Here is a 24,801-nt window from a genome sequence, read left to right as displayed (position 1 = left end):
GTCTTCCAGTGACTATGAGCTCACCGAGACATTCAAAGAGCCAGGTGAACCCACATAAGAGGAGGAGTTTTATAACAAATTCAGAGTTGGTCAAGAAACAACCCATGAGGAGTCTATACAGTCCTTGTCTCAAGGTTCTAGGTTGAAATCACATGGGATGAGAACACCTGTTTCAGAATGCGCTACTAGTGATGATAATTTGGATTCGCTCGTGATCGAGACTGATGAGGAGAGTGCCATCGATGACCTCGATGATTACCTTGACATACCCGAATATAACCACATCTTCACTCTTAGCCCCGCTAACTTCGAAGACATTAACGGCCTTCCCCTTGTTCACCACCAACTCATTGACTGGGATCATGAAGGACCTGCACAGCTGGATACATTTCAAAACGATGAAGCTTTTATTGACTATCTAGGCATACGAAATGATCTTCCCCCTGGAGACCATAAAGCAAGATACACTATAGAACTCAATAGCGTGACATATTTTGGTGAGGGTGTCGGACCTTCCAGTCGCAAAAATGTGAAAATAAGAACAAATCAAGGGTCTTATGGCGAAAACCACATTGTGGCGCTATCTGACCCCAAAAAAGTAAAAAGAAAGGACGTATCTGAGGGTGAAAACCTCTCTGAGGCACCCGAAGATGGAAGGCTCGACATTCTTCCAGGATCATATGAGGAAAAATCATCCATGTTGGTAGAGGAGACTATCAAAATAAACATCGGTACAGAAGAGGTTCCACACAACATATTCCTAGCTCAATCATTGACCGAGTCTGAAAGGTCAAAATTCATAAATTTCTTCAAAGAGCGACAAATCAACTTCACCTGGTCATACGCTGATATGCCTAGATTTGATCCGGATTTGGTAATGCATCATCTGATAGTCAAACCGGGGGCAAAACTAGTAAAACAGAAATTAAGAAAAATGCATCCACAAGTGGCATTACTAGTCAAAGCAGAACTTGAGAAATTACTCGATGTCGGATTCATACGTCCAATTGATTATCCTGAATGGATCTCTAACTTGGTACCTGTCAGTAAACCAGATCGCAGCATCAGAATTTGCACAGATTTCAGAGACATCAACAAAGCTTGTCCAAAGGATGACTTCCCATTACCAAACATTGACTTGATTGTTGATCTCACAGCAGGTCATGAAATGCTATCATTAATGGATGGATTCTCTGGCTATAATCAGATAAGAATTGCACCCGAGGATCAACATAAAACAGTATTTACTTGTCCGTGGGGAACTTTCTGCTGGAATGTCATGCCTTTCGGGCTAAAGAATGCAGGTGCTGCATATCAAAGAGCCATGCCTACTATCTTTCATGATCTCATGCATGTAACTGTGGAAGATTATGTTGACGATCTCTTGGTCAAATCAATAGATAGAAATACACATTTGGACATACTTTCAGTTGCCTTTGATCGGTTGGAAAAATACAAAGTAAGATTAAACCCTAAAAAATGTGTCTTTGGAGTAACCTCTGGGAAGTTCCTAGGATTCATTGTATCTAAAAGAGGAATTGAAGCGGATCCAGCAAAAGTCAAAGCTATCTTGGAAATGCAACCACCAAGAAATATCAGTCAACTTTGATCCTTACAAGGCAGACTCCAGTCCATTCAAAGATTCATAGCACAACTGGCAGATAAGTGTAATCCTTTTCAGCACCTGCTACATAAAAACATCAAATTCAAATGGGATGACAACCGTCAACAGGCTTTCCAGACGCTCAAAGATTATCTTCTAAATCCGCCAGTTCTGATGCCACCAGTTCCAGATCAACCACTGTTACTATACATATCAGCTACTCCAACAGCACTGGGGGCACTCTTAGCGCAACAAATCGCTGAAGGCAAGGAAAAAGCAGTATACTATATCAGTCGCACATTGGTGGGATATGAGCTAAACTACACACCAATTGAGCATGCATGTCTTGTTGTGGTCTTTGCTTCACAGAAATTATGACATTACATGCTCACTCATAAGACTAAGTTGGTTGCAAGAATTGATCCCTTAAAATACCTTCTCAATAAAGCAACACTTACTGGGCGACTGGCCAAATGGGTAATGATACTGAGTGAATTTGACATCGAGTATGTGGACAGAAAAGCAATAAAAGGACAAGCCATCGCAGATCAATTAGCAGATGCTCCCATGATAGATGATGTTCCTCTAAGTTCAGAATTTCCAGATGAATCCATTTTGACAATGTCACATGCAAAGCCATGGCAACTGTACTTCGATGGCTCATACACACAGCATGGGGCAGGAGCTGGCATCCTCTTTATAACTCCTCAAGGGGATTCTATACCAAAATCATACTGCCTATCATTTCCTTGCACTAACAATATAGCGGAATATGAGGCATTAACAACAGGATTACGAATTGCAGTTCAATGGAAGATCCAGGAACTTCGTGTTTTTGGGGACTCCCAACTTGTCATCCGTCAAGCAACTGATGATTACCAAACAAAAGATGAAAAATTAATGCCTTACAAACAAATGGTGGATGATCTGAAACAATACTTCACAAGAATAGATTTTGAGCAGATACCAAGAGAGCAGAATCGCGCCGTAGATGCCATGGCTACAATTGCTTCATTGATCGATTTACCTCCAAATGAGACCTGCTATGAGTTCTTGGTGGATAACCTTTTGGTTCCTTCATATGAGATCACTCCTATTGAAATGATATGTGTTGTTGGTCCTGAATCCCAGTTATATGGTTCCATTTTCACATACCTACATGACAATACTTTACCTCCTGATCTATCAAATAACCAACGTCGCACTTTCATTCGCCAATCCTCTCGATATGTCATTTTAGCTGATATCCTATACCGGCGAGGTCTAGATGGCACTCTTCTTAGATGTTTAGAAAGCGACGAAGCTCAGATTGCGTTACGGGAAATGCATGAAGGGATATGTGGTCCACATGCTAGTGGTCCTACCTTGGCCAAGAAACTCGTCAAGACTGGATATTACTGGCCCACTATGGAAAAAGACTCATATCAGTTTGTCAAGAAATGTAAGCAATGTCAAATTCATGGAGACCTCATACATGCGCTAGCACAAGAACTACAGCCACTTGCGTCTCCTTGGCCCTTTTGTCAATGGGGACTCGATCTCATAAGAAAGATTCACCCTCCTTCTTCTAATGGTCATAGATTCATTATCACTGCTATAGAGTATTTTACAAAATGGATTGAAGCCGTGCCTCTCACACAAGTTACTGGAAAACAGATTGCTACATTCATCCTTAACTATATCATTTACCGATATGATATTCCTGTTTCCATTATCACTGATAATGGGCGTCCCTTCAAAAATTAGGATGTTTGCAAACTCTGTGACCGCTTCCATATCTCTCATCATTTCTCCACACCATATTACCCCCAAGGTAATGGCCAAGCTGAGGCGTCTAACAAAAAAATCCTTAAAATCCTAAAGAAGACAGTCGACGATGCTGGTCGTAATTGGCATATTCAACTTAATCCTGCACTTTGGGCCTACCGCACAAGCGTCCGTACACCTATAGGAGCTACACCCTATTCACTAGTCTATGGTTGTGAAGCCATCTTGCCTATCGAGGTCGAGTTACCCTCTTTACAGGTCTCTTTGCAAAACATCATCAGTGATGCAGACTACAGGGTCTCTCGCTTACAAGAGCTGGAATTATTCGATGAACGAAGACAAACTGCTTTTAATCATCTCAAGGCTTACCAACAACGAATGAGTCATAGCTACAATCACAAGATCAAGCCTCGCACATTTGAGGTAGGTGACTTGGTGCTCAGAGAAAATCCTAAAAATCAACAAGACAGAGAGAAGAAGGGCAAGTTCGAACCAAACTGGCTTGGTTCTTACATTATTACAACAACATATGGATCTGGTGCATATCAGCTCTCAACTACAGAAGGTGAACCTTTGGAAGATCCTATCAACAACATGCACCTTCGTAGATTTTACACATAGCTCTTCAGAGTATCCTAATTCAAAAATACAAACAAAAAAATCATAAAAACAAAAAAAAATCGTTACTTGGTGAAAACCTGGCAAACAGGCGCCTTGTGACACAAATAACATTGAAAAATCGAAAAAAGTAAAGAGAAATAATTTCATCCAACAGTGAAAACCACTTCGGTGGCGCCCTGGGCAAGTACCATGGTGAAAACTGGGTCACCAGCACCATGCGTAGAGACATTGCTCCTCCCTCCTTCAGGATTCTCTTTCATCATTTCACTTTGCACACACTCACAGCCTATTCGTTCATAATAACTTACCCATTTCCATCATGGCTTGTTATTGATCTACCCAAGATTAGTTAGCCATTCATAATAAACATTCCTAAACCTCCCTTTCCATCCATAATAAATCAGATTCTATCTATGGCTAAGGCAAAATCCTACGTCTAGTGATGGGTGTGGAACTGAGAGCATCATATGTTTTCGAGGAGTATAGTTTCTTCCAGTTTTCTTCAGTTTATCCACGCACAATCCGCAATAGAGTAACATTTGCATCACAGATCCGCAATAAAGTTCCGTCTTCTTCACAATAAAGTATCAGTTTCATGGATTCAGTCAGTTTCAGATGGGACAGCAAAAACAATGGGCTTCAACAAATCAAATCTTTCAACAGACTCAGACAACTTTATGGTTCAGTGCTATCTATCCTTTCTGTGAAAGTAAACATTGTGACCACAATCAAATAAGACTTATACAAGTGACAAGAGACACTAAACTTGAGGACTACAGTGGATGTTGGTGTTGAGTCTTGGTTTTCTTTTGATTTCATCTTTTTTGGTGACATGTCTTTTAGCTTTTCTGGGATGTCTCTGACTAGAGATTCTATCTCCAGGATGTCTTTGACTAGAAAGGCGAGGATGGGGTATCGTCACCTATTTGTATTTGTTGTCTGTGGATTGTCTCTTAGTAATGCTATAACTTGTCCAAGGATATGAGGACACTATGAGTTTAGTGTGAACTGGGGCATTCCTTGTTTGTGACTGTCTTATCTCCATGCAAACAGGTACAATGACTTTTTGGGTCGAACATATGCCTCGATTGTCATAACCTACTTGCCATAATAAAGCTCAATGATGATAACGTACAAGAAGCTCTTTCACTTTCATATCTTCTATCTTCCATCCCCCCTTTCTTGATTGACTTCCATCATCCTTCTCGAGTCCGCGTAGCCTGCTATCACATAACTGAGTATAATGACACACCAAAAACATTTGCATTTCATGTAGTTTCACCTGCATTTAAGCATTTCATACATACATATAGATATCACAACTGCATCACATCCTGCATACAACACCTGTTAGAACAATTTACATTTGCATTATCATATTCATTTGCACTTCATATATTTACATTTGCACTTGCATAACATTTTAAAACATAAAAGAACAAAAATATTGCAGTACATAAATATTTGCATCCATAGCATAAAGCATCACATAAGAACATCTCATCACATAGGTATACATGCATATAGCTTCCGCAAAGATGAATCATCTCATATATAATCATAAAGTGTCATAATACAATGATGTCAAAATCATATGGCTACAAAAGCACCCGCAAGTGTCTACAATACAAAAATGGTACAAAACTGATACAAAGGGAGCCATCTAAGGCTATGATGAACTCCCTCCCTCGGAGCCGCCTGGCCTCAGTGGAATCTGAGCCCTTGAAGGACCTGCCCCAGGATCATCCTACCTATCTCCTCTATCTGGTGGTGGTGGAGGACCCATGACCCCACCACTTGATGCATGTCTCCTACGGCTCCCTCCCGTAGCTGTCGCTGTATGTGACGATCTATGGAAGCTCCTCGCCCACTGATCTACTGGCACTGCACCATAGTAGAGGTCCCTCCAGTAGCCTATCTCCTCTCCTGCCCATAGGACATATGCATATCTTGCCCCTGTGTCCTCCGCCGCCTGTCTCCCTGCCCTCAGTTCTGTCTCGGCCTCTGTATAGCGCTGGATTGCCTGATCTCTCTCCCGCTTAGTATCTCTGAGCCTCATCCTGAGCTGATCCCTCTCCCTCTCCAGCTCCTAAATCTCATCTGCCTATCCCTGGTAGATCTCCCTCAGATCCAGTAGCTCAACCTCCACTGGGTCAACCTCTTCTACCTCTGCCTCTACCTGTGGCTCCCTCTGTCCCTGTCCCTGTACCTGTACTGGTCCCTATCTCTGTCCCTGTCCCTATGCCTGTACCTGTCAGGGACCCTGTGCTGCTGGTACCTGTAGCGGCAATCCACCGCGACCCCTCACCACCCGAGCCGGTCTCTCCTCATCACCCTCCCTCCGAGGTGCAACCCTCCTCTCTCCAACTACTCCCCTCCTTCTCTGTCGACCTCGACCCCCATCACCTCCACCGTCATCATCATCTCCCCCACCATCTCCCTCCACTGCCTCTCCTGGATCTGTCAACCGTGGGAACGGATGCTCTACCCAATAAGCTGTATACTCGGCATCCATGCTGGCATCCTCGATCTCTGGCCACATGTCCCAGGGTAGAGGTATCATCTCCACTAGCTGTGTCACTGCCTGATCATACGACAGCAACGACCCAAACTATGCCTGATCTCTCACGGTACGGGCATACATGCCTGAGCCTCGCGGCATCCTCTGAATCCGGCCAAACTCTCAGCCAATCCTGTCTACCAGTTGCCTCTCTAGCACATAGGGCATCTGCCTAATCAGGTACCTGCTCCGAAAGGTGTACAGTAGCTCGACTGCATTATCCTCCCACTGCTCGTAGCCCAGATAAGGTCGCCATATGACCTCATCAATGTCATCAATCACTCGCCGCCAGTACTCTAGCCTGCCAATCCGTGGCTGGGAAGTGATCATATCATATAAATGCACGAAGTTGCGCCCATGACCTCTGCCCCTGAAGTGTATCGGTCGGGTAACCGACAGATGCTCATAAGCCCATACCTGTAGCAATGTAACTCCGCAGCCCAATCCCACTGACCCGTGATAAACAAACTGATGCAGCTCGTAATACAAGTGTGCCAGCACACACGGTCCCTAGGCATATCTGGTATGCTGTGTCATCAGCATCTCTAGTGCTCCCCCCTAGCCCACAGCCAACCCCCGTGTCACCCTGTCCGGACATAGGAACCCACTGATAGCTCCTCCGATCATTGCTGACAATGCTAACCCGGTGGCTATCATGGTATCCCATGCCACGTGTCCTACCCTCATCTCTAATCCAGGGTCCTGGAATACTCATCTCAAGGCCTCTCTGTTGCCATCTCGATCGTACGGAATCAGCTCCCCATCGATCGGTATCCTCAGTATCCTATATACATCCTCCAAGGTGACTGTCATCTCACCCATAGGCAAATGGAACGTGCACGTCTTAGAGTGCCATCTCTCAGCAAGCGCAGTCAACAAACCCATGTTTTCCTGAAACTCAGGCACATATAGTACATGTCTCAAACCCATCTCCTCGATGGCAGCTCGGTCCTCGAACGACAACTCTGGTCGCAACCTTTGTGTCGACGGGAATCTCTCCCGTGACTCCAGCATTGGCAAATACTCCTGCAGTTAAGCAACTCAATCATTTCAGTTATAGTGGCATTCACTGTTTATCACAAAATGCTACTCGCTATCTAACAGCATATGGCTATCTACCCTAGTGACACTCACTGTTCATCACAAAGTGTGGCTATTTATCCTAGTGGTACTTCCTGTTCATCACAAAGTACTACGTGTGTGACACTTCCTGTTCATCACAAAGTGTTACTCACATTCGCACTCCCTGTTCATCACAAAGTGCTGCTCATATTTCAGTACTCCCTGTTCATCACAAAGTACTCTATCTTGGTACTCACTGTTCATTACAAAGTGCCTTGATCTATCCTAGTCTTCCTAGAGGACCTGCTTGAGTGTATCCTCTCAGCAGCTTATCCAATCGACAGCATATGTTCATCATAGAACTGTCGATTTGACTTAGAAGACCAAAACTTGCATTTTTCAATGCAAACGCGCTTACATTACATAAACGCTCCTACAGACTACACAGACGCGCCTGTATAACACAAACATGCCTATGCCGGGCATAAACACGACTAGACCACGCAGATGCCCCTGCACATCGCAGACGCGCCTGCATTCGACACAGATGCGGTTCCAGACACAGACGTGCCTGGCACCGACACAGATGCGCCTGGCGGACATAGACGTGCCTGGCATCGACGCAGACGCGGTTAGACGGTTTTTGACATTTTCAACTCTACTTCTAAGCGCATTTATTGCCCTATTCGACATGCATTAATGACAAAAATTAAATGCGTCAAAGTACAAGGAGGTTTGGTGGTACTTACTGGCTCTCCTGCCTCTGCTGGCCTCTGGAATCGACGAACGCGGTCGAATCTATGCATGAAGGCCATCGCTGCTGACTGTTCCTGCTCTTTTCTCGCTCTGCACTTTGATCTCGTGAAGGTGTAGATGACAATGAGGATGTATTTTCCCCCGTGGTCTATCTTATAGCCTACCCTAGCCCTCGCATTCATTTCCTGAGTCAGTCTTCATTATCCCATGACTCTGTCACTTTATCCCGTCAGTACATTCTATATTGTCTTTCTTATCGAGAGATTGTCTGCAATCTTTTCAGACATTTTCATCCAATCTCTCGAGGGGGCATATCATTCCCATTCTGGGGCAACTCTGTATCAGTTCATCTTATCTTCTTTGAAACAACGCGACAAGCCGCATTGTCTCAAAGAGGGGCAAAATGTAGACACCTAAAATTGTCATGTCTAATTAAATAAATATCTTTATTTATTTAATTATCTAAGTTTAATTCTTCTATTAATTAAATAAATCCTTATTTATTTAATTAATTCATTTATCCTCTTCTAGCCTTATTTCTCATTTAAATAAATACATTTATTTATTTAAATTATCATTTTCCTAAATTAAATAAATATCTTATTTATTTAATTATCCTACTTCTTCTATTAATTAAATAAATCTTTATTTATTTAATTAATTCATTAGCCTTTTCTACCCATGACACATGTCATTCATCTCTTAATTCATACACTACCTACCCCTTTCATTATTTTATTATTTCTTTTACCTACCCTCTAATCATAGCCGACCTTCTTTTACACCTCTCAATCTTATCCCTCCATTTCATATAGTGTCTTCTATTTAAGGAGATGCTTCCTTCATTATCAAACCCTAATCATTCTATGCATTCTAATCAAGCACCCTAATGAGCTAAGGAGCTAATGACTTGATCACTTGGCATATACGATCCTACTTGCAACCACATTCCGTTCTTTGTTGAGCTCTTGTGCATATAAAATCTGAGAGCAAATATATTTAGCAAGATCAATAGAGATAGGAAGAATGGAGATCAAAATCCTATTGGACATGTGATGGTATAATCTTTGTGATTTCATGTGATTTGCATTGTCTTAGGTAATCTTCATATGTTATGGTGGATCTTTGTTGTTGTTAGGCTAGGGTTTTTGTGGTTGAATTCATTTAGCCTTTCAATATTGTTATTATTGTTATCCATTTTCACCATATACAACAACATTCTCATTTCTTGGTTAATTCCAAAACCGGGGTTTGACCTAAAGGCAAACCCCTAATCCCTAACCCCCCAATCGTCCTCTCTTTTCTATGTGTAGGTTGCAGGTACGCAGCTGTAATTGAAGATCTAGAATCCTTGTGCATAGACGAACAGATCCCCCTTCGTTTCGCGGATTTTTTGGAGGACCGTGTGCACGCCGGGCGCCATCATCCCATCAACTTTCGCTCAAATTTGCAGGGCAGCACCGTCTCGACATTTTACTACTAATTCCAGGTCCATAGCTTCATCCCATATCCCTATCTCTGTTTACAAGTGAATCTTTCTTGCTTCTATATGCATTCCTAGTTCAATCATTTTATCTACATTTCTTTACAAAAGAGGGTATCCTTGATGTCTTAACCCTTGAAACTCATTTAGAATCCAATCCTGCATTGTGTGGGATTGGATCTTGTGGGTTTCAACCCCTCTTTTGAATGTAAAGTCTCTCCCAAGTGAAAACCATCAACCCTAGTGACCTCCCTTCTCTCTCCTTGGAGTTGGGGAGGGAAGAACAACTAGAGTTCGATTTTTCCGCTTTACATTTTGGTGAACCCAACGTGAACATCCTAATTCTGATTATTCATGGTTAGATCTGAAACATTTGCTTCCTTAATTACATTTCCATGTTTGATCTTTTACAAATTTTAGAGGTTGATTGCATAAAAAACCCTAAAATTTTCTTTTTAGTAATTGAGCTTGTGAAATGTTTAATTGTTAATGGTTGTTTCAGATCTACCCTTCTATTGCAAATTGTCAGTTCATATTTGTGCTTTAATTCTGAAAATTAAGTAGTTAAGTGTCAAAACCCTAATATTTAAAACCCTCTTGATTCAACCTTTGACCGATAATTTCACTGATCAAAACACCTCCAAATAGGCTGTAACTTTGGATTCCGCAACAAACTCACAATATCTCTCATCCCTGAAAATTTGGAAAAAAATTGCAAGGACCGTGTGCACCCCGAGCGCCATCATCCCCGACATTTTTTCCAAAATTTCGGGAGCTAGATCTTACTGTATTTTTCTGCTAAAATCCAGAATTTTGGCTAATTTCATCAATTCTAACACTTTCAAAATTAAAGTCAAAGTTGGTCTAGTGATTGCTTGGATTAAGGCTTATAATCATTCAAAAATTGTTGAAATTGAAATTTGTGCCAAAATTGTATTTTTTACTGTCCTAAATTTGAAAAGTGTGTTGGCATTCATTCAAAATTTCAGTGCTTTATTCAAATTTTTACAATTTGTGACTTTTGAAATTAGGTGTTTAATTACAACAACTTTGATTTCCACTTTCAGAATTGAATTTTGCGTGAAATTGAGTCAACTTTCAAATTTCAAAGCCTGCATTGCTTTTAGTATTCCCTCTAAAATCATAAAATTCAAAATTTCAGTTTCCCTCTCTTTTTCAAAATTCGAATTTTGCATTTTTCAACAATCTTGGTAGGGTTCAATTTTGAGATTGCAACTTTAATTTGGCCTATCTACAGATCGTAAAATCACTCAATTTTTTCAGATTAGCTTTAAAATCATCATCACTTTCATCCTTGAAAATTTTGAAAAAAGTTGCGAGGACCATGTGCACTCCATTCGCCACAGTCCTTGACATTTTTTCCAAAATTTCAGGAGATTGTCGTGATTGCATTTAACAGCTTAAATCTAGGAGATTGGCTGATTTTATTGAAATTTGCTACCTCTAAAATTCAAAATCTTCTTTCTCTCTTTAGTGCATGAGTTTTACAACAATAAGCCCTACCTACACTATTCCCGTTAGACGAAGCCTTAGAATTAAGTCTTTCCAAGGTTTAATTACTGAGGAGATGGAACCTAATTTGAATGGCCTTTTTAACGAGGACACGGGTAATTCCTCTAATCCTCTTAATGATGAAGAAGCTCTCCATGAGGTTTCTGTAGAACAACTTTCGAAATTGGATAACCAATTTGATGATTTTCGACAATGGATGTCTCAAGAATACCCTGATAGTGAAGCTCTTTCATTAATTGAGGGTCTAAAACGTATGGTTCAAAGTGATAAGAATGGAATTGATATTTTGTGTGGTATTGCACACATTGTGGATTTGAATGTGATGCCTATGAAGAGTTGTGCTGAAACTTTGGGTTATACACAACCTCCTACTCAAGTCAATCATTCTATTCCTTTGACAACTTCTATTGCTAGTATACCTACTTTTACATCAAACATAATGACTACTTCAATACAAGATGTTCCACCTATGATCACTAGTCATGGGGGCAATCCCTCTTCTTCAATTAACCCTCTTCCTTCATTCAATCCGACTTCCTCATTCATTCCTTCAATAAGTGTTCCTATTATATCTCCACAAATGAAAATGACACAAGGGGGCAATTCATTTAACCATTCCATTCCTCCTTGTACTGTTCCTCCTTTCCAATCATCTCCTATGACTAACTATCATAGTGTCCCACCACCTTATTCTCAATCAATACCTTCTTTCAACAACATAATACCTCCACCACAATCTAACACGTCTAATATGAACTCTTCGACTGAAGCGACCATTAACAATCTTGCACAAACTGTCTCTTCTTTACAGCAACAAATTGCCTCTATGAATCAATCTAAGACTAGTGTGCCCACATTTGATGTTGCGAGCCCACTTTCTCTTGACATTGTTCGAGCTATCCCCCCTAAACATGTTGAAATTCCACATTTGGAGCTTTATAATGGTAAGGGTGATCCTCTAACACATGTTAAGACCTTTCAAACAATATGTACCGATTTTGCTTATCACCAAAGGTTGCTTGCAAAACTATTTACTAGGATATTAAGAGATAAAGCTCTACAATGGTATTGCTCATTGCCTTCCTATTCTATTACTTCTTTTCCACAACTTGCAAATGCTTTTATTCAACAATTTCAAAACAATATAAGTCCTAAAGTTACTTTGATTGATTTAATGCATTGTAAACAAGGTGTTAAAAAAAAAGTGACTGATTTCATTGGTAGATATAAGCATTTGTATACTCAAATTTCTTTTCCAGTACCTGACAATGATATCCAAAGAATCTTTATTTCTAATTTACAAAAAGATATTAGAGAAAAACTTTTGTTTTCTGAGTTTACTTCTTTCCAACAGTTGTGCGCAACTCTTCACAATTATCAATTGACTATGAGTCAAATGGAACAAGCAAATCCTATGGCTCTGAGTGATAAGGGTGATAGTGGTCAACAACCATTTGGGAAGTTTAAACCGAACAGAGAGCCAATTAAATTCAATGAAAAAATCATCAACAACAATGTGAATGCAGCATCAGGTGTGCCTCCTATTTCTAAGTTTTTCAAGAAAGAAAGAAAGTTTACTCCTTTGAATGAATCATTGCATAGTATTATGAATAAGTTATTGCAACAAAATGTGCTTACTCTTCCTCCTATAAAGCAAATAGATCCTGCAAAGATTAACTCACCCTATTTTGATAACAAATCTTTTTCTCAATTTCATCGTCATCCTGGGCATGATACTGAAAAATGTTATGCTTTAAAGGGTAAAATTCAAGACTTGATTGATAATAATACTATCTCTGTTTCTGGTGTGAATGATAAAGGCAACACATCTGTAGCTCCTCCTAACCAAAATCTTAAGATTTTTACCGATCCATTACCTTCTCATACCTCTAATGTGATTAATACTAATGATTCGTCTGTCTCACCTGATGATCTTGTGTCTATGACTCTGAATTTGATTAACTTTGTGGAGCAGCAGAAAATCCCTAAAGAACCTTCCATCACATTTGATTCCTATGAAACTATCAGGGCACCTGATGGTCCTTTATATATAGTTGCAAAAGTCAAGAATACACGTTGCCGTGGAGTGCTTATTGATCCTTCTTGCATGGTTAATGTCATTACTGAAGAATTTCTTTTTACTTTGCAATTGAATCAAGTGATCTATGACGAAACAAATGTGGTTGTGAAACTATTTGATGCATTTTCTTCTCCTGCAATTGGTTCTATTACATTACCTATTGAGGTCCATAACAAATCCCTTAATGTGAGCTTTTCTGTTATTCCATCATCCGAACAATTTCGTGTGAAGCTAGGCTATCCTTGGCTATCTTCCATGAAAGCTATTGCTTCTCCTATTCACAAGTGTTTGAAATTTCCCCATAATGGTGAAGTTGTTACTATCAATCATAGTCTCTTTAAACTAGCTGAAAGAACTCCTAGCGTTCCTATTGATTATTTTTGGCCTAAACAATTTCAATCTCTTCCACCGCGAAGTGATCATCTTTTCAAATCTTATCAAAAGTGGAAAAAAGATATGATCCTATCTCTAAGTGAACCTAGAACACCCAAACTTGATATTCCTATCATTCTTGAGAAGGAAGTTCTTCCTTTGAAAGATAAAACTAATGTCTTTCCTCAAGAAGATTCCCAACCCATCCCCATGAATGTGATTATGTCTATATCTAATAAACTTCCTAAAAGTAGACCTATACCTCCTTGTCATGATGGACTTGGTCTCCTTCCTAAACCAAATATTCCTCCTTTATATGGAGCAGTTCCTCCTCCTTCCTCTTATAGAGAAAAGAGAGCTTCCTCTTCTCCTATTATTCAACCTAAGAGACCACAACCTAAACACCCAAGTGATAAGGATGAGAACATTCCTCCTCCTCAATCTCCTCAACTTCCTAATAAGACTAGACGAAATCGTTCTACATGTGAACGCTGACGAAAGCGTCGTCTTAGAGCTCAGGTAGTTGCTTCTGAAACTTTGCAATCCCCTTCAGCTAGTATTATTCCATTTTCTCCTCAGCCGAAAATTGAGCCAAAATCTCCTAAACATACGATGCATGATGGTCTTGATCCGGTGCAAGTTAAAGATCCTATTTTTATAAATCTTGATGATGATATTGATGAAAATGTTATGCATGATGAAAATGTTACTCCTGTTCATTCTGATAGTGAATATGAATATGTTGATGTTGATAACCATTTATCTAACGAATTTGCTAAAGCACTTATCCTAGCTCCTAGACAAGAACAACGTGGCTTGGAACATGAACATAGCCCTTGTTTGGATCTTGTGATAGCTCCATCTGCTGTGTTGGATGTTCCTCCTCTAGCATGTTTCCTGCCTTCCCGAAATATTGATCAGCAAGATTGGGGGGTAGATGACATGCTAGACTAGTTTCATTAGCATAGTAGACTCTCTCCTCCTCTCTTGATCTCTTTTGTTACTTCTTCTATGTGTTATTCTCATTCTTCTATTTGTTGTCCTTACTGCTATCTACTTGAAGATGATGCAAAGCATTGAGATCTCTTTTGGTCTCTCTCATGTTGACTCAAAAGACACATGTGTTCCCTTCTTCTAGGTGACCTTCCTTGATTGGGGAATGAAGAACAATTATGCATACATACATATGATATACATGAATTATCATACAACATACTAACCCCGAGGAAAGCGAAGTCAACTTGTGCTTTGTGTTTTGTGTTTATTATCCTTGGGCTTATCTCACACTTGGGGGCTAAATCCTTGTGATAACGTGCTCCTTTCTCATTTCTTATATGTATCACTACCTTAAAGCAATCACCCCCGATGAGGCATGTGCAATCGCTTTAACGTAGGGGGGCATACACCCCATCCATATCTCTTCAAGATACTTGAAACTTTCTTGGCGAACTTAGCTTTGCCTTGAAAATTTTTGGTATTTTTCTTGCATGACTCATAGTGAGGGAACCTTACTACTGACAGTCATGATTCTCCATTGTGATCTTCCCTTTTACTTTGTCAATTGAAGTCGTAAGATCCTTAGTCCACTGGGGGCTTGGTGTATCTTGCCTCCTTGACGTGGTGAAAGTCTTTCAACATTGTTTCCTTGTACTTTACTGGAAGTATGGGCGTACGCTTATACTCCTGCTAAAGTGGGGGCTAAATGTAGCGTCCTGAAATTGTGACACTTGCAATTTCGACTGCATTTGGGTCTTCACGATGGCGACGCAATGTTGAACCTGAATGGAGACCCCGAAACCTGCTTGTGACACCAAAAACTGCATATTTCTGCACCTTGGCCTGATCCTTCCTTGCACCCTACTGTCTCGGGAGGTGGGACCATGGCGCCCAGCACCTTGGTCCCTGGCCCTATTTTGGGCCCGGTCTCTTGTTGGGCATCGGGTCTTTAAGTTTGCAATTCAGAAAATAATGCTTGTAGGTCAGCCTAAGGTCGGGAAAATCAGTCTCTCAACCCTAATTGACAAGTATATAAACTACTTTTCCTCTCCTAGAAAAGGAGGAAGGAAATAAGCAAGGGCAAGAGGCGGAAGCGATATTCAAACATTCAAACATTCAAGCATTCAAGCATTCCTTCAAGCAATTGAGCATTCTAAGTCTCCATTCAAGGCTAAGTGTTGCATTCAAGACAAGGATTCAACCATTGAAGAGGAGATCACATACAACATACAACATACATTACACCTTTGCATGTAAGAATACGAACATTCTTAAAACAAGGTATCAGTACTTGTTTACATTACAAACATTTACATTTACAACATTCTCATTTCTTGGTTAATTCCAAAATCGGGGTTTGACCTAAAGGCAAACCCCTAATCCCTAACCCCCCAATCGTCCTCTCTTTTCTATGTGTAGGTTGCAAGTACACGATTGTAATTGAAGATCTGGAATCCTTGTGTAGAGACGAACAGATCCCCCTTCGTTTCGCGGTTTTTTCGGAGGACCGTGTGCTCGCCGGGCGCCATCGTCCCGTCAACTTTCGCTCAAATTTGCAGGGAAGCACTGTTTGACATTTTACTGCTAATTCCAGGTCCACAACTTCATCCCATATCCCTATCTCAGTTTACAAGCGAATCTTTCTTGCTTCTACATGCATTCCTAGTTCAATCATTCTATCTACATTTCTTTACAAAAGAGGGTATCCTTGATGTCTTAACCCTTGAAACTCATTTAGAATCCAATCCTACATTGTGTGGGATTGGATCTTGTGGGTTTCAACCCCTCTTTTGAATGTAAAGTCTCTCCCAAGTGAAAACCATCAACCCTAGTGACCTCCCTTCTCTCTCCTTGGAGTTGGGGAGGGGAGAACAACTAGGGTTCGATTTTTCTGCTTTACAGGTTGCATGGATTTTATTTTAATACTAGTTCCCCTACTTGAAAGATTAGTGGTTTGATGCTGTGATTATAGCTCTGACATATTCTTTTCTGATATACCTTTAAATGATCAAAAGAATTTTGTCTTTGTTCATGGATCAATTCTAACTCTTGCAGTCTAGATACTCGCTGTTCTTCATCTGGGATGAGACCTTTTAATGATACTCATAGAGAAGGTATCTCTACTTCTATTGGTAGTATTTCTTCTGATCCATAAACAAGAGAGAAAGGTGTGGCACCTGTTGGTGTGTGAATACTAGTACGATAGGCCCATAGAGCAAGGTTCAATTGAATATGCCAATCTTTTCCAGCATCATTCACTATCTTTTTGAGGATTTTCAAAATAGTTTTGTTTGATGCTTCTGCTTGCCGATTCCCTTGTAGATAGTAGGGTGTGGAGAATCTATGTTGGATCTTGAATTTCTCAAACAACTCTTGTACATCTTGATTCTTGAATGGTCGCCCATTATCAATGATAATGGTCATTGGTATTCTGTAATGACAAATGATGTAATTCAAGATAAATGCAACACTTTGTTTTCCTATGATATTTGTGAGAGGTACTGCCTCAATCCATTTTGTGAAATATTCTATAGCTACAAGGATGAATTTGTGACCATTAGATGAAGAAGGATTTATTTTTCCTACTAGATCAAGACCCCATTGACAAAAAATCCAAGATGTTGCTAAAGCATGAAGTTCTTGTTCTGGAGCATGAATCAAATTCCCATGGATCTGACATTGTTTGCATGTTCTATCTATTTGAAAAGAATCTCGTTCCATAGTTGGCCAATAATAGCCCAAGCGTATGAGTTTAATCGAAAGGGTAAGACCACTTGAATGAGTGCCACAAATGTCATTATGGACTTCATGTAAGGCCTTCTCAGATTCTTCTTATTCAAGACATCTTAAAAGAGTACCGTCTAGACCTCATTTAAACAGGGTATCTGCGACAAGAGTAAAATGGGAGGATTGGTGAATAAAGTTTCTCTTTTGGTTCTTTGGTAAGTTGGGAGGTAAGGTGTTATCTTTCAGGTATGTGTAAGTTTGACCATAGTGAGATGAATCATGCCCCACAAGGTGACAAATAGTTTGGGAATCATGACAATTATGAGTAGGGTAAAACAACTCTTCTACTAGGAATTCATAATGTTGTTGATTTTCCTGTGTCTGAAGTAGAGAAGCAAGTGTAGCCATGGCATCTTCTGCTTTGTTTTCATTTATTGGAATCTGTTGAAAGGTTATTTCTATAAAGTATTTCTTGATATCATCAACCATCTTTTTATAAGGCATTAATTTTTCATCCTTGGTTTGATAGTCATCATTAATTTGATTGATGATGAGCTGAGAGTCTCCAAAGACTTGAAGTTGTGTAATGTTCCATTCTATAGCCATTTTGATACATGTTACCAAAGCTTCATACTCTGTTGTGTTGTTGGTGCATGGAAAGCTTAATTTTTATGCTTTTGGGATTGTATGACCTTGTGGTGTGATGAATAGAACACTTGCTTCTAATCCATGTTGTGTATATGAACCATCAAAGTATAATTGCCATGTTTTTGTTGTGACTATTAGGATGTCAGCATCAGGAAACTCAATCTGTAAAGGATGATCATCTTGAAGTGGTGCCTTTGCTAGTTGGTCTGCAATGACTTGTCTTTTTATAGCTTTTATGTCAACATACTCAATATCAAACTCACTCAGGATCATGATCCATTTTTCTAGTCATCCTGTTAATGTTGTCTTGCTGAGTAAATACTTCAGAGGATCAATTTTAGCTATTAACTTGATGGAATGAGATAATAGATAGTGTTGTAATTTTTGAGAAGCAAAAACTACTACCAAGCATGCTTTTTCTATTGGTGAATAGTTGATCTCGTATCCTACTAGTGTTCTATTGATGTAGTAGATAGCTTGTTCTTTTTCTTCATTATCCTGTTGTGCCAGCAAAACTCCTAATGATGCTTCAGTGGTTGATACATAGAGTAATAATGGCTTCCTTGGAATTGGTGACATTAGGATGGGTGGTTGCATGAGATATGCCTTGATCTTGTTGAATGCATCATCACATTGATGGTCCCACTTGAAATGAACATTTTTGTGCAATAGATGAGTAAATGGTTGACATTTATCTACTAGTTGAGCAACAAATCTTCTAATTGACTAGAGTCTTCCTTGGAGTGATCTGAGTTGACTTATATTCTTGGGAGATGCCATTTCCATGATTACTTTTACCTTAGTTGGATCCACTTCGATACCTCTAGCTGAAACAATATATCCCAATAGCTTTCTTGAAGTGACACCAAAGGCACATTTCTTAGGATTTAGTCATTGCTTGTATTGTTCTAACTTGTCAAAGATCTTTTCCAGTATCTCTATATTTTCTTCTCTATTGTATGATTTTTCCAAGATGTCATCCACATAGTCTTCTATGAATGTATGCATCATGTCATGAAATATAGTTGTCATAGCTCTTTGATATGTAGCACCTGTGTTTTTTAATCCAAAAGGCATGACATTCCAACAGAAAGTACCCCATGGACATGTGAAAGCTATCTTTTCTTGCTCTTTAGGTGCTATTTTGATTTGATTGTATCCAAAGAAACCATCCATTAAAGAAAACATGGAGTGTCCAGTCGTTAAATCTACAATGATGTCGATGTTAGGAAAAGGAAAGTCATCCTTTGGACATGCGTTATTAAGATCTCTGAAGTCTGTGGATATTCTAATGCTTTTATCTAGTTTTGAAACAAGAACGATGTTGGATACCCACTGAGGATAAGCTACAGGTCTAATGAATCCTACATCCAATAATTTCTTTAGTTCTGCTTTGACTAGGAGAGCAATATGCGGATGCATTTTCCTTAACTTCTGTTTGACTGGTTTGGCTCCTAGACTAACATTTAAGTGATGCATAATAAGCGTTGGATCCAACCCTGGCATGTCTGCATATGACCAGGCAAAATTGATTTTTCATCGTTTGAAGAATTTCACATATTGTTGCATTTCTTGCTCAGAAAGAGAAGTCGCTAGATGAAGAATCTTTGGTTGCTCTATTGCGCTAATGTTAACTGCCTCTGTTGGTTCGATCAAAATAGATGACCATTCTTGATAGTGCTCAGGTAAAGTGTCAAATCTCCTATCTTTTGACACCTTAAGGAGGTTTTCACCATTAGATGCGTACTTTCTTTTTACTTTTTTCTGATCTAATGTTGCCAAGAAAGGGTTTTCAACATCAGACTTGATATTGTTTTCTTTATTTTCACTTTTGCAACTAGGAGATTTTGCAACCACTTGACTGGAAGATGCGTTGCTGACATTCCTAGTGAGAGTTGTTATGAGTTTGATTGCATAAAGATATACAAATATGGCATGGTCATTCAGAAAGGTATCAATGGTGACATGTCTTTCATTTTCCCAATCAATAAGCTCAGGGTGGATTAGAGGTAAGGGATCTTCAGGTTGGGATGTTTCGAGGGTATCAAGGGTCATGATGGATGTATCAAAGTTTTCAATATGTATGTCGATGTCTAGAATGGTACTCTCATCAGAATGACCTTGCATAAGAAACTCTTGATCATCCTCGGTTAAGTCCAAGTCAGCTGAATGTGATTCTAATTCAAGTGAACTATTTCCTGACATTTGTCTTGCATACGTGTGAACTACATCAACTCCTACATCTACTTCAAAGCAATTTTCTTCAGCTGATTCTTCAGAGTGATAGGAATCCCATTCCCATTCATTAGAATCTGTATCACTTGCAGCTTGCAATCTACAGATTTGTTCATATGGTATTTGATTTGTTTCTTTAGCTTTTCTTGTTATATATTTTCTTCTTTCATATTCAACTTCTTCAAGACTGAGATTGAGTTCTGTCAACTTTGCTATGAGCTCTCCTTGACTTATATTAGCTTCTTTCTTGTTTTGATTGAGATTTAATGTTGCTTGAGAGGTGCTTTTAGTTTGTTTCTCTTGTTGATTCGAAGCTTGCTTCTTTTCCCATTTCATGTTTGCTTGTGTTTGTTGCTTAGCTGATGTTTCTTTTCTTTTAATTGCCAGTTGTTCTTGTCTGTTTTCATATTCCTCTTGTTGTTGACTAAAAGATGCATCTTTTGGTAGAGTGACTTGTCCATACCCTAAGCATGTTTTGTCCGTAGTCTACTGATTATGAGGTTGGATAGGTTCTGAGATACCTTCTTTTCTTTTTCCTATAGGACCTATTCCAGTGTATCCCATTTTTTGAAGAATGTTAAATCCTTTTCCATACTTTTCTGTAGGTATTCGAACATTGTTGATCTTTTGTTGAAATTCTTCATCCTTGTATAGTCACTGTAGCACATCTTTGTCCTCTTTTTCCTCTGATAAGGTTCCAACACTAACAAATGCTCCATCAAATATTGGAAGATGTTTTACAATTGGTTGTTGTTTAGAGTTTGATGGTTTTCCAAAGGATTTAGGAGAAAGTGGTAATTGTGATATTGAATATTCTCCGTTCTCTCGATCTCTTAGCTGCATTTGTTTTTCCATACTTGACAAGATAGAGGCAAATTATTGTTCCTTGGATTGTATGTTCGAACATGATGCCTCCCTATTATGAGGAACAATGACTTCTTGAATTGGTTTAAGATTACTACCATACTGAAATGGATTTGAATTTGCTGAGATCATGATTTCCTACCCACTATAGGCAAAATTTAAGCATTGATGGTATTTTGATGGAAAAATTTGTATGTCATGTATCTAGGGTCTTCCCAAGAGTATTTTGTATGATAAATCTAAGTCTATAACTTGGCATGCTGTGTCTTTCTGCAAAGGCCCCACTTTGATGGGTAACATCACAATTCCTTTAGAGGAACGTTCTTCTTCATCATAGGCTTTAATGGTGATATTTTTCTGAGGATCAACTGCTTCTTCTGAATAACCTAGAGCACATACAAGACTCAAAGAGTAGATGTTTAAGCCAACTCCTCCATCTATTAGGACACATTTAACTCGCGTCTTATGAATGATGACTTCGATATGCAAGGGAGTGTTATGGAGATGTTGTAAGGACATGTTGTCTTCTTCGATAAATGATAAGCAGTGAGGGGTTGTGAGGTGTGCCACCATCGTTTGGAATTGGTCAACATCAAGATCTTTGGAAACTGTTGTATCTACTAATGTTCGTTCAAGAATTTCTTTGTGTGCAGGTGAAAGCTTTAAAAGTTCTAAGATGGATATTTGTGTGAGTGTTTTCTGCAATTGATCCACTAGGTTGTATTGTTTGGTCCATACACCTGCTTTACTTTTCCTGTACTGTTCTTGCATTTTCAGTTTCTACTATGTTTTCTTAAACTTCTTCCTTTGGTGGCATTCAATTTCATTAAGTTTTGAGTTTGTAGCAAAATTGGTTGGATTTGATAGTTTCACTGCCTTGTCTAGGAATTTGGCAAGGATGCTTGACCAACTTGGCTTCTTGAAGTCCTAAAATGTTCATGGCTTCTCAAGAACCAGTTGGTCAATCTGTAAATTATGTAAATATGTGTTTTGGTTTCAAGAGTGCAGGTGCAAGGAGTTTTGTGGCCATGGAGCCCTAGGCAACTATGCCATTTGGCTAGGGCCTTGCATAAGTTTGATGCTTTTCTCTCCCATAGCAATTGCATTCTTTTGGTGAACAGACCTGTTTGATATCCAATTGATATATGCAAGCAAAGAGGCTTTCTAAGCCTGGAAAAGGAGGGTTATATGTTTCAATTTTGTAAATTGTAAACCAAAACAGCGAGTCACTGTTTGGTAGTAGTTTTTCCTTCCTTTATTTGCTCTCCACCATTCATTGGTGTGTGAAAACCTTGTCAATACTTTGTTTGTTTGAAAACAAGAACAAAGAGAGGTGTAAGCCCTGCCCATGGGTATTGTAAATGCCAAGATCAAACAATGATCTCTTTAGGCAAAATGATAATGCCCAATAGGCTGTCACAGTCATCTAGGACTGATTCTTACACTGTTTTGAAGATTGTACATGTAATCTCCATTCTAAATTTGCAGGTATCAAGGATACTAAGCATGAAGGGGAAGAGTAATGTTAAGAAAGCACAAAGCAGTCCTTTGAAAAGGAGTTCTAACAGTGTGAAATGCAGGTCCAATGTGAAAAAGGCAGTGAGAGGGCAAAATGTAGTCATATTTAACTTGACAGTGAACTATTTGTTAATTGTAATTGCCTAATGCCTTTTGTGTAGGGAAAATTGGATTCCTTCTTGTCTCTAATGTTGGGCATGTTCATATACTTCAATTTTTAATTGGAATTCTTGCAAAGTTGTGTTTGTAGAAGGCAAAAAGTGAAAAGTTGTCAAATGTTGCATTTCCCTTATGTGCATTTTGTGAAAATCTTGTTCTTCACCTTGTGAGGTTTAAACCTTCTTGTTTATGGCCTGGTTAGTCAACATCAAGGTAGAACTAAGTGTCCTTGAGTCATTTGGAGGATCTCAAGTTTGAAATTTGGTTTTTGCCAACAAGCCCTACCAAAACCCTCTTTTTATGCCTATTGTTGGGACAGTCATGGAGAAGGCCTTAGGGACCCCTAAAGTTGGTAAATCTTCAAGAACTCCCAAAAGGGTATCCAAATATGTGATGCTTTCAGTTTGGAAGTCCATCGCTTGAGCAGGGTGAGCACAAAACCCCAAAAGGAGGGCTAATTGCTTTTAGCCTTTTTAGGCCTCAAAATTGAGTTTTCATCAAATCGGGTACACAAATGGTGGATGTAAAACACAAAAGTCATCAATGTGAGTTGAAACAAGTTGTCCTCACATGAATTTAACACTTTTTGTGTGGTAGACTCCAAAATCTTAGTTTTAGCACTTGAGGAGGACTTCTACATCTCAAAACGTAGAGGACAAAAGACACCATTGGGAGCAAAACTTGGTATCAATGTGTAAACCAATAAAAGGAGACCTTGTGTAGTTAGGGAGAAGGTCAAGGATAGAGGAATGAATGCCAAGAGGGTGAATAAGGACTTAGTTTACCAAGCTAGAGTGATTATGGGGTTGAAGCCCTTGAGTAACCAAGAAGTCTTGTCTTAGGGAGGTGGATCAAGAGGAAGTGCCAGGTTGTCTATGAACCTTTTGCACTCTGATTGCAGCAACAATACCTTGAAACTAGTAAGGACCTATACTTAGTGAGCATACAAGTCACTTGAGCATTCCACTTGCACTACCTCCCTACCATAGACATATGGCCAAACAGAGGTGGTGAACAGAACATTGGGTAATCTCCTCAAGTGTCTCACCAAGGAGTATGGACAAAGCTAGGATCAGCTCATCCCATAGGAAAAGTTTGCCTACAATGATAGTGTAAACAGATCCACTGGTAAGAGTCCATTTTAGGTTGTTTATGGTATACATCCAAGAGGTGTTTTTGAGTTACATGATGTGACTAACTTGCAACATGTTAGTGGGACAACAGAAGACATGGCTCAATCTCTCAAAGAGATACATGAACAGGTTAAGTAGTCTTTGTAGGATACCACAACAAGAGTCAAGGCAAGGGTGGATGCTTGAAAGAGGGATGTCCAATTCACGGTTGGTGATTTTGTGATGGTACATCTCAACAAGTCTAGATTGCAAAAGGGAGTTCCTACCAAGTTACAAATGAGAAGAATTGGACCTTGCCAGATTTTGGCTAAGTATGGTCCAAATGCTTATAAAATTGATTTACCTGTTGATGTTTCTTTATGTCCTATCTTTGATGTTGTAGATTTGGTACCTTTCAAGGGGTAGCCTCCAGCAGAGAATCAAAGAGTTTCAGACATTTCAAATTCCCTTTCTGATCTACCTCTCCCCTCTTCTTCTTCTCCCATTCTTGAATAGGTACTTGATTCCAGAATCATCAAGAAGACTAGAAGGCATGACTACTTTGAACATTTGGTCAAGTGGAAAGATCAACTAGCCTCCGAAGCCACTTGGATACCTGAAAGTGACTTCCCCAAGGATGGTATTCCTCTCTCTTTTCTGCCCAAAGGAGTCACATGACTTCTTTGTCACCGGGGGAGTATGGTG

General features: G+C 39.5%; 1 protein-coding gene across 1 annotated transcript in view; it reads left to right on the top strand.

Annotated features, from left to right (window-relative positions):
• The window catches only part of LOC131876499 (uncharacterized), an 85,371-nt gene that overhangs the window by 29,997 nt on the left and 30,573 nt on the right, over window positions 1-24,801 (top strand). The gene's annotated exons all lie outside the window — the stretch shown is intronic.

This window comes from Cryptomeria japonica, chromosome 6 (assembly GCF_030272615.1).
Source record: "Cryptomeria japonica chromosome 6, Sugi_1.0, whole genome shotgun sequence".
NCBI lineage: Eukaryota > Viridiplantae > Streptophyta > Pinopsida > Cupressales > Cupressaceae > Cryptomeria > Cryptomeria japonica.
The sequence above is the reverse complement of the archived record's forward strand: the minus strand, read 5'-3'. Positions and strand labels throughout refer to the sequence as shown.